General features: G+C 39.2%; 1 pseudogene; it reads left to right on the forward strand.

Annotated features, from left to right (window-relative positions):
• Positions 7847 to 8528, forward strand: Gm19599 (predicted gene, 19599; annotated as a pseudogene).

Here is a 9375-nt window from a genome sequence, read left to right on the forward strand (position 1 = left end):
CAAGGACTAAATCTCCAACCAAAGAGTACACATGGAGAGACCCATGGCTCCAGCTGCATAAGTAGCAGTGGATGTCCTTCTCTGGCATCAATGAAAGTGGGGGGCCTTGTCTCGTGAAGACTTAATGCATCAGTGTAGGGGAATGCTAGGTCGGTGAGTCAGGAGTGGGTGCTGTGGGGGAGCACCCTCATAGAAACAGATGGAGGGGGATGGTATAGGGGGTTTACAGAGAGGAGACTGGAAAGGGGGAATAACATTTGAAATATAAATAAATAACATAACTAATAAAAATTTTTAAACAAAAAGAACAATAAAACTCCTCAGAGCAGCATGGTTACAAGAGGGACAATACATGCATCATTGTATCCATGCTTTCCATGACCTCTGTCCTCTTCCATTTTATGTCATCAAAGCTGTCAAACTACCATCTATGCCATGGCTATGTGCTAAAGAAAAGGAGAGGGCTCATCTTTCCTTCCTTTAACAACAAGAAAACTTCTCTCTGGGCCCACAAACTGAAGATGTTTGTCTTACTCTGGAACTGTGCCTCTAGTCACAGAGGTAGGTTGGTGAACACCACTACTCAGTTTCTGGCTTGTTTTCCTATATGGTGCTGTTGGATGGAGGAGATAAGCTCACCCAACCTCTCCATCCACCATTGCATTGTGTAATTTTAACTTCTAAATTTCTTGCTTAAGTTCCACATTTTCTCAGTAATAGTGGCAGCCCATATTTTAATCTGATTTTGTTTCCATGTAAAATTCTCAGTTGAGACAAGCTTTCTAAAAAATATTGTGTAGAGGAAAATCACTGTTCATTTTCTTGAGTTTGTAGTAATTACTTGCAGGGTGTCTGAGCTTCCCTGGCTGTGAAGGGCTCTGCTTTTGCAAAGGTTGTCAGGTACAGAAACTTCAGAACATCGCTGCTAAGTCATTAGGTAATGAGCCGTGGAGGATGCAGGAGACATATTTGGAGTGATCTTGAGGGAGGTAGCAGAGGATGAGAAGCCTTGAAGATGGAGGCAGAGAGCCAGGCACGGTAACTACTTCTGCAAGAAAACAAAATGCATTCTGAGCCTTTTTTATTTTATTTTATTTTATTTTATTTTATTTTATTTTATTTTATTTTATTTTATTTTATTTATTTACTTTTTAATCTTTACCCTCAAGAGTTTTAATTCAGAGTAGACACAAAGTGATAAGCAATTACACATCTTTCTCTAAGTTCAGAATAATTAAACATGTCTTTAAATGCTAGAATTCTCTTTATTTACATATATTTATACATTTAAAAGCACATTGTGTGTATAGTGTGTGTGTGTGGGTGTGGGTGTGTGGGTGGGTGTGGGCGTTTGTGTGTGCACACATGTGCCCACATGCTTGCATTTATGGGCAGAGAAAGACAATGAGTTTCTTCTCTTACAACTTCCCATGTTAGTTTTTGATACCAGCTGTCTTGCTGAACGTTAAGCTAGCCATTTCAGCTACAGCTATGTTGGATAACCAGTATTCTTTTGTGTTTTACCTGTTTCAGCCATTTACCACTGCGGTTAGAGATATACGTAGGGATGTCTGGCTTTTAAGTAGATTTGAGGATTTGAACTCAGGTCCTGTTGCTTTCACTGCAAATGTTCTTGGTGTGGTATGCTCTACCTCCATGAAATAGTTTTGACATCTTTAGTTCTGAATTCACATACAAATTGATTCTTTTGAGATCTTTATTTTTTTAAGAGACTGAATTTTGAAAAAGTCCTTTGATTACTTATAAAATATCCCTCAAGTATCATAAAAACAATTAGAATATCATCTGGAGTAAATTATACTATTGAAAAAATGTCAGTGTTCTCCAAACCCCCTTTGATTCTTACCAAGCACAAAAGCAAATATATTAACAGAATATCTAACAGACATTACATAGTAGTACTAGTAATACTGATGTTGGTTTGTGTGTAGTAACTTTGATGTGTTAACTTACTCTCTCGTCAACCCTAAGAAGTAGTTACTGTTGCTTATTTTAGAATAATGGTATAACTGAGGACAGAGATGTAACACAGTGTTAAATTTCTAACGCATTGCAACATTAGCTTTGTAAAGCTAATGTCTTTTCTTGGTGCTTTTAAAGCTGAAGTCTCTTGCCAGGTATTAATGGAGAGACTCCATTGTTTCTATTTATTCCAATACTATGTTTGGTTGCATCTTTTAGTATCTAAAAGTATGTCCTTGATACCTGTCCTTATATGTAACATCCTACATAAAGTAAACAAAGAACCCAGAAATGTTTCCTTATTAGCATCGCTAGTACACAGGTGGTTCTGCATCATGGAGAAGTGATAGACTCAGTAACACTTTGGAGCTGAGTTTATTTAAACATCTGTTTTCTAGTATGAAGACTGCAGCATGGAGAAATGTAGAGAAATTTTAACCTAACAACAGCTGCTCTGGCAAAGGATCACATCCAAAAACCTTCTAGTTCTGTGTGATCCAGTTGGAATAACACATCTTTAATACCTCTGGCTAGAATACAGACACACCCTTAGTAAACACCTTTAATCCCCAAACAATGAATCTAAAATTAGATTGTAGAAGGTAGTAGTCATGTTTGAAAGTGACATCTAAATGGTTGGCAAACGAATTGTCAAATCAGAGAAAGATTTGACAGAATGAGTCAGAGATAGGATAGGCCCAACTCTTACCAGAGTAGACTGGAAAGGGATGACTTAAGAGAGTGGTGCAGAGAGAGATAGTGGGAGGAGAGAGCGAGAGCGAGAGCGAGAGAGCGAGAGAGCGAGAGAGAGAGAGAGAGAGAGAGAGAGAGAGAGAGAGAGAGAGAGAGAGTTAGTTTTCCTAGAACAGTTTTACAGAGGAAAGTTGAAAGTGCACACAGAACGAGCCAGAGAATAAGAAGGAGTCACAAGATTAGAACAAATTTCCACAGTCAGTGAGTTGATGAGAGAAGCCAGTTTGAATCAGTCAGCTAGGAGAATTTGAGCCAGCACAGCTGATTTAAACTAGCCAGCCAGAGTTCAGAAAGAACTAAAAAGGGTGAGCTTTCCCAGGAGGAGTGAGCCTCCAAGAAGACAATTCCATCTGGTGAATAAAAGTTACTTTTACTAATCAAATCAAGGTAATAAGCAAAGTCAAATAAAATTATACACTAAATTTATAGTAAAAATATTTTAGATCAAACTATAAAGTCAAAGAATGGTTAAATCAGAATACATTAGTAGACACTTTATGTGTAAATATTTTTTGATAATAGGCTCAAATTAAACATAAAATTTTTATTGATTTAGAGTAAAACTTTTCATTGAATTGTTAGTATATAAGTACCTATATCTTATATGTAGTTTAGTAGACATTTCTGTATTTTGCCTGAATATTATCTATTTATTTAAAAATAAATGTTTAAAATATGATTTGATGTAATAGAACATTTAAAAATATAATTTGAGAAAAATAAAAAAAGGAGAGAGAATAGCCTCCCACACTCCTTTTCAAACAAACAGGAGAAAAGAAAACCTTATGTAATAAGAGGGTGACTCGTTGATGGCTGTAAGCTTTCTTATGGGGCTTTTAACCTATCAAATGCTGGAACTGTGGCTCAGGATTACAGCTTTAGGTCTGTAATAGAAGCTTTTACTGTGAGAGTCATGAAGCTTTCCTTTGGGATCAGATACTGCTGGTGCAATGCCTGTGCCTGAGATAAGAACAGCTTACCTTTCTCCTTTTAGAAAAGGTTTTGAAGACATTATGTATGCTATGGCACGAGCCCATCATTCATTCCTTACAACTTTGCTTGATTTGGAAAAGGCACAGCTCAATGGACTGAGATGAAGCACTAATAAAGACTGGCAGATTTGGAGCCATGACATAACTGTTGGCTGGAGACATGGACCGTGGAAAGTCTTCTATGAAAATCGAACACTTTTTGATGAATTATTCTCATCTTTTTAATGGTATTTTAAGGTTGTAGTTATTTTCTGGTAAAGTTTGGTTGTTGCCATTCAATTTTACCAATATTTGTAATTGCAATTTAATAAATGATTGTAAACTTTTGGAATCATTTAAAATAAAGTTACTTTTACAAGGAAACTTACACAGAACACTAGTGAGTAACTAGAAACTAGGGTGCAACCGTGGTCTACCAGTGCCCATTGTTTTCTCCTAAGATTCTCACTCTTCTGAAGATTTAATTTTATTTTATGTGTGTTGATATTATCCATGCATGTATGTCTGCATACCATGCCAATACATATGGAGACTAGACGACAGTGTTAAATCTGGTTTTTGGAGTTATAGGTGTTTGTGCACTACCGTCTGGGTTCTGGGAATTGAACCTGGACCCTCTGCAAGAATAGTATATATGTTTAACAATACTTTCTTTCCCCTCCCCCAAATTAATTTCTACTCTGAAAATATTTTATACTGTAAAAATACAGGAAAATAGAAATAATAATTGGAAACTTCCTTCAGAATTACTGGTGGTAATTGGAAAGGAATGTTATGCCAACAGTCACTTCACTGAGATGGTATAAATTTTATCTTTTAAAAGTCATTGCAAGCCGGGCGGTGGTGGCACATGCCTTTAATCCTAGCACTCAAGAGGCAGAGGCAGGAGGATTTCTGAGTTAGAGGCCAGCCTGGTCTACAAAGTGAGTTCCAGGACAGTCAGGGCTATACAGAGAAACCCTGTACCCTGTCTCGAAAAAGAAAAAAAAAAGTCATTGCAAAATGTGTATTTATTTTTAGCATTTCAACTCAGTGTTCTGCATTCCCCTTTCAATAGGTTCATGACCTATAGCTTATATTTAAAAAAGTAATTTTCTTCTTTATATACAGATCTTGTTCTGAAGTATAAACTGTACAGATGAAAATTTCAAGAACAAGTAGTTTATTTTAAACTGGCACGATGCTCCACTATGTTCATAGCAGCCTTATTTATAATAGCCAGAAGCTGGAAAGAACCCAGATGCCCCTCAACAGAGGAATGGATACAGAAAATGTGGTACATTTACACAATAGAGTACTACTCAGCTATTAAAAAAAATGAATTTATGAAATTCCTAGGTAAATGGATGGACCTGGAGGGCATCATCCTGAGTGAGGTAACCCAATCACAAAGGAACTCCCACAATATGTACTCACTGATAAGTGGATATTAACCCAGAAACTTAGGATACCCAAGATATAAGATACAACTTGCCAAACGCATGAAATTCAAGAAGAACGAAGACCAAAGTGTGCACACCTTGCCCCTTCTTAGAAATGGGAACAAAACACCCATGGAAGGAGTTACAGAGACAAAATTTGGAGCTGTGATGAAAGGATGGACCATCTAGTGATTGCCATATGCAGGGATCCATCCCATAATCAGCTTCCAAACGCTGACACCATTGCATACACTAGCAAGATTTTGCTGAAAGGACACAGATATAGCTGTCTCTTGTGAGACTATGCTGGGCCCTATCAAACACAGAAGTGGATGATCACAGTCAGCTATTGGATGGATCACAAGGGTCCCAATGGAGGAGCTAGAGGAAGTACTCAGGGAGCTGGGGGGATTTGCAACCCAATAGGTGGAACAACAATATGAACTAACCAGTATCCCCCGGAGCTCTTGTCTCTAGCTGCATATGTATCAAAAGATGGCCTAGTTGGCCATCACTGCAAAGAGAGGCCCATTGGACTTGCAAACTTTATATGCCCCAGTACAGGGGAACCCCAGGGCCAAAAAGGGGGAGTGGGTGGGTAGGGGACTGGGGGGGTGGGTATGGGGGACTTTTGGGATAGCATTGAAAATGTAAAAGAGGAAAATACCTAATTAAAAAAAAAAGAAAGCATCTCCTGTATTGACTGATAATTCTTCCTTTAGAAATTAACAACTCTTCTGCACATATGTAGCAGATCTGCAGCTTGGTGTTCATGTGGGTCCCAGACAAATGGAGTAGGGACTCTCCCCAAAACTGTTGCCTGTACATGGGATATATTCTAGCTGAGTTGCCTTGTCTGGACTAAGTCAGAGAAGTGCCTAGGCTTACAGAGACTTGAAAAAGCTGAGGTGTTACTGTTAATTCTTTCAATTTTCTTACTATAATGGAGTGAAACTGTGAGCCAAAATCAACGTTCCTCTCTCAAGTATCTCTTTCAGGTTTTTTGTCATTGCTTCAAGATAACTAATATAAATCAGACATAGAAAGGCTACAGGGCACTTACCATCTTATGTATGCTTTCTTGTCTCCAATGCTGTTACATGGTATATGAGTCCATGTGTCTTTTCAGTAGTGAAAATATTTGCAAGAAGAATAAAATAGAAACTAATGAATTTATTCCATGTGTAGGAGGGTGAAAAGGGAACTATGGAGGGAAGATGGACAGCAAGTGCTGGGAAAATACATTTATTCAGCACCTTTTGTAGAGATGGTTTCATGTAATTCCCAAATGAATAATTAAAATATATCAAGATGTGAGGAGAACCCAAATTAAGAACAAAAAGAAAATGAAATTAATTGTGAAAATAAATAATATAACCCATGCCAGTGAGGGTGGGGATAGAGAGAAATGCAAATAACACAGCCACCAGTTCTTTCTTTTCCTTTTTTTGGTGGTGGGATAGAACAGGAACAAGGAAATTACAAGAGAAGATTGGAGCAAGAGTAGCTGAAAAGTTCTCAGGAAAGGGGGGTGGGAAGAGGGAAATTAACTGCACTAGGAATATGGCCTGAGGATGAGGAAGAAGTGGCGCTCTGTAATTGTGAATCGTCATGCACTTTCTTCCTAGGCTGTGATGGTTAAGGGAATGTCACTGATCAGCTCACAGCTATTGGTTGGGTATGTTTCTGTTTTTTTTTCTCAGGACCACTTTTCCTTGACAGTGAGAAGCATGGTTATTGTTACTCATATTTATTTATTTAAATGATAGGCTCATATTAGTGTTAAAAATACACAAGAAAAAAATTTGAAGAGATTTTGATGGCCAGAACTAGATTAATTTGGAACCATGGCAAAAATGACATCTTTTTCAACATGATAATCATGAATTCATGTGGAACTAAAGTTGCAGACAAAAAGCGTATAAAACAAGAGAAAGTTTGTCTAGGGTTAGAAAATATAGACGTGTATATTATGAGTACTAGAGATGTTAAGCCACCATATGCCTCAATGTGACAGAAGAAGGACAAGGCAGCACCTGATTTGGTTTGCTACCCCCCCCCCCCCCGAAAAGAAGAGACACAGTAACAAAGTGTGATATAAGGTCTTAGAATAGACTTTGGGCCAGAAAAAAAGAGAGTTAATAGAAATCTGGGATGATTCTAATGTAGTGTATACAGCAGGTAATTATGTTCTCATTGTTGTATTCTCTGGCTTTAATAAGGGTGCTGTCTCTAAATGATACAAGAATTATGGGAAGTGAGAAAGGTAGTATTTTGTAGCTCGTGCATTTCCAAAAATATTAGTAGAAGTAAGACCCTAATGAACTTCCCTTACCTTAATCCTGTTGGTTTTTTTGAGAAAATTCCTCTGTACATCAAGGATAGCTCCAGTGGCTTGAAAGCCAATGTAAAGGGGGCTAGCTAGAGAGATGGCTCAGCTAGTCAGCGAATTAGTTGATCTCTCAGGGGACCTAGCACCCACATGGCAGCTCACACCTGTCTCTAGCTCCACTCCCAGAAGATCCAACAAAAGCACAGTATATAAACAGTCGGGAAACAGAGAGATAGAGATAGAGATAGAGATAGAGATAGAGATAGAGAGAGAGAGAGAGAGAGAGAGAGAGAGAGAGAGAGAGAGAGAGAGAGGATGAGAACTTAGGAAACACGAATTAAAGAAAACCCAGAACCAGTATTAATGGAAGAGGCTGCTTTCGGAAAACAGCAGAAGTGGTGGCGAGGACCAGACTCCCAAAGCTGCTTATGAATCTGAGCCCCAGGATTTCCGGATGGCCTGTACCCTGTACTTTCAGCTCCAAAGAGTACTGGACTATCCCTTAGGATCACCACAAACATCACCCTTGAAGACCTGGAACAGCTCAAGTCAGCCTGCAAGGAGGATATTCCCAGCAAAAACAGTGAGGCAATCACTACAGAGAGTGCCCAATTTAACTTCCCGCAGAGTCAAAGCAAGCTAGACAAAGACAACATCTCTTACATTGAGCACATCTTCAGATGTCTCCCCGTTCTGACCTACTCAGATAGTGGTTGACTACTGAGTCCGGGTGCTGAAGATCCCTAAGGAGAATAAACTGCACACCAAGCTAACCAGAATCTTCAGAGCTAAGGAGTACGAAGACAGTATCTGTCAGCCCTCTGAGGAAGAAATCATCAAATTGGCTCCTCCACCAAAGAAGTCCTGAACAATGGGGAGGAAGAGGAGGAAGGTTGGATTTTTATCAGACCACTTCTTTCATTCAAAGGGAAGACCTAGGGCAACACCCTGCCCTGTACCTACTTACTAACTAGGTCTTTGTCTTTCTGTCTTTCTGTCTGTCTGTCTTTCTGTTTGTCTAGCTCATCTAGTTCCTCCTCCTCACGAAGTGTGTGTGTGTGTGTGTGTGTGTGTGTGTGTGTGTGTGTGTAGGGGATTTAATTTGGGATGGTGGAGGCTATTTTTGTGTAAATAGAAACTGGCACTCCTCCTCTTCCATTGTTCCAGTCTTCCCCTATATCTTTAAACTATGGAAGCAGAAAAGACCTGCATTTTCCTACTCTGAGGATCATGAAGGTAAAATACGGAGTTAAGAAAAGCAGTGAGCAAGGAAAGTAAAAGAGCTACTAACCTTCATCTGGAAGGGAAATATAAACACCAGGATTCAGAGTTTGAACCTATACCAAACCGGCTAGAATCCAGTTTCCTGCTGTCCTTAGGTTGAATTCCTGAATACCTGGGTGCCTTCTTTTATGTACTTGTCATGAGTTTGGGATGGGTATGTGAAAAAAAAATCTGAATGAGAAACTGCTAGATCTTTTCCTGGTTCTAACCTCAAAAATTAAACCCCATGAAGAAGCCAGGATTTGCTATTCCTAACTTCTGCTCTGAAGAGATCATGCTGGGAACATGTACTACCCTAAGAAAGAAATGTAAGCAGACTGCCAGTGCCTAGCAAATACAGAAGTGGATGCTCACAATCATCCATTGGATGGAGCACACGGTCCCCAGTGAAGGAGCCAGAGAAAGTACCCAAGGAGTTGAAGAGGTTTGAAGCCCCATAGGAGGAACATCAATATGATCTAACCTGTGCCCCCAGAGCTCCTTGGAACTAAAGCACCAATCAAAGAAAATACATGGTGGAACTTGTGGCTCTAGCTGCATATGTAGCAGAGGATGGCCTAGTCGGTTATCAATGGGAGAAGAGACCCTAGGTCCTGTGAAGGTTCAATGC

Source organism: Mus musculus, chromosome 12, assembly GCF_000001635.26.
Source record: "Mus musculus strain C57BL/6J chromosome 12, GRCm38.p6 C57BL/6J".
In the NCBI taxonomy this organism is placed as follows: domain Eukaryota; kingdom Metazoa; phylum Chordata; class Mammalia; order Rodentia; family Muridae; genus Mus; species Mus musculus.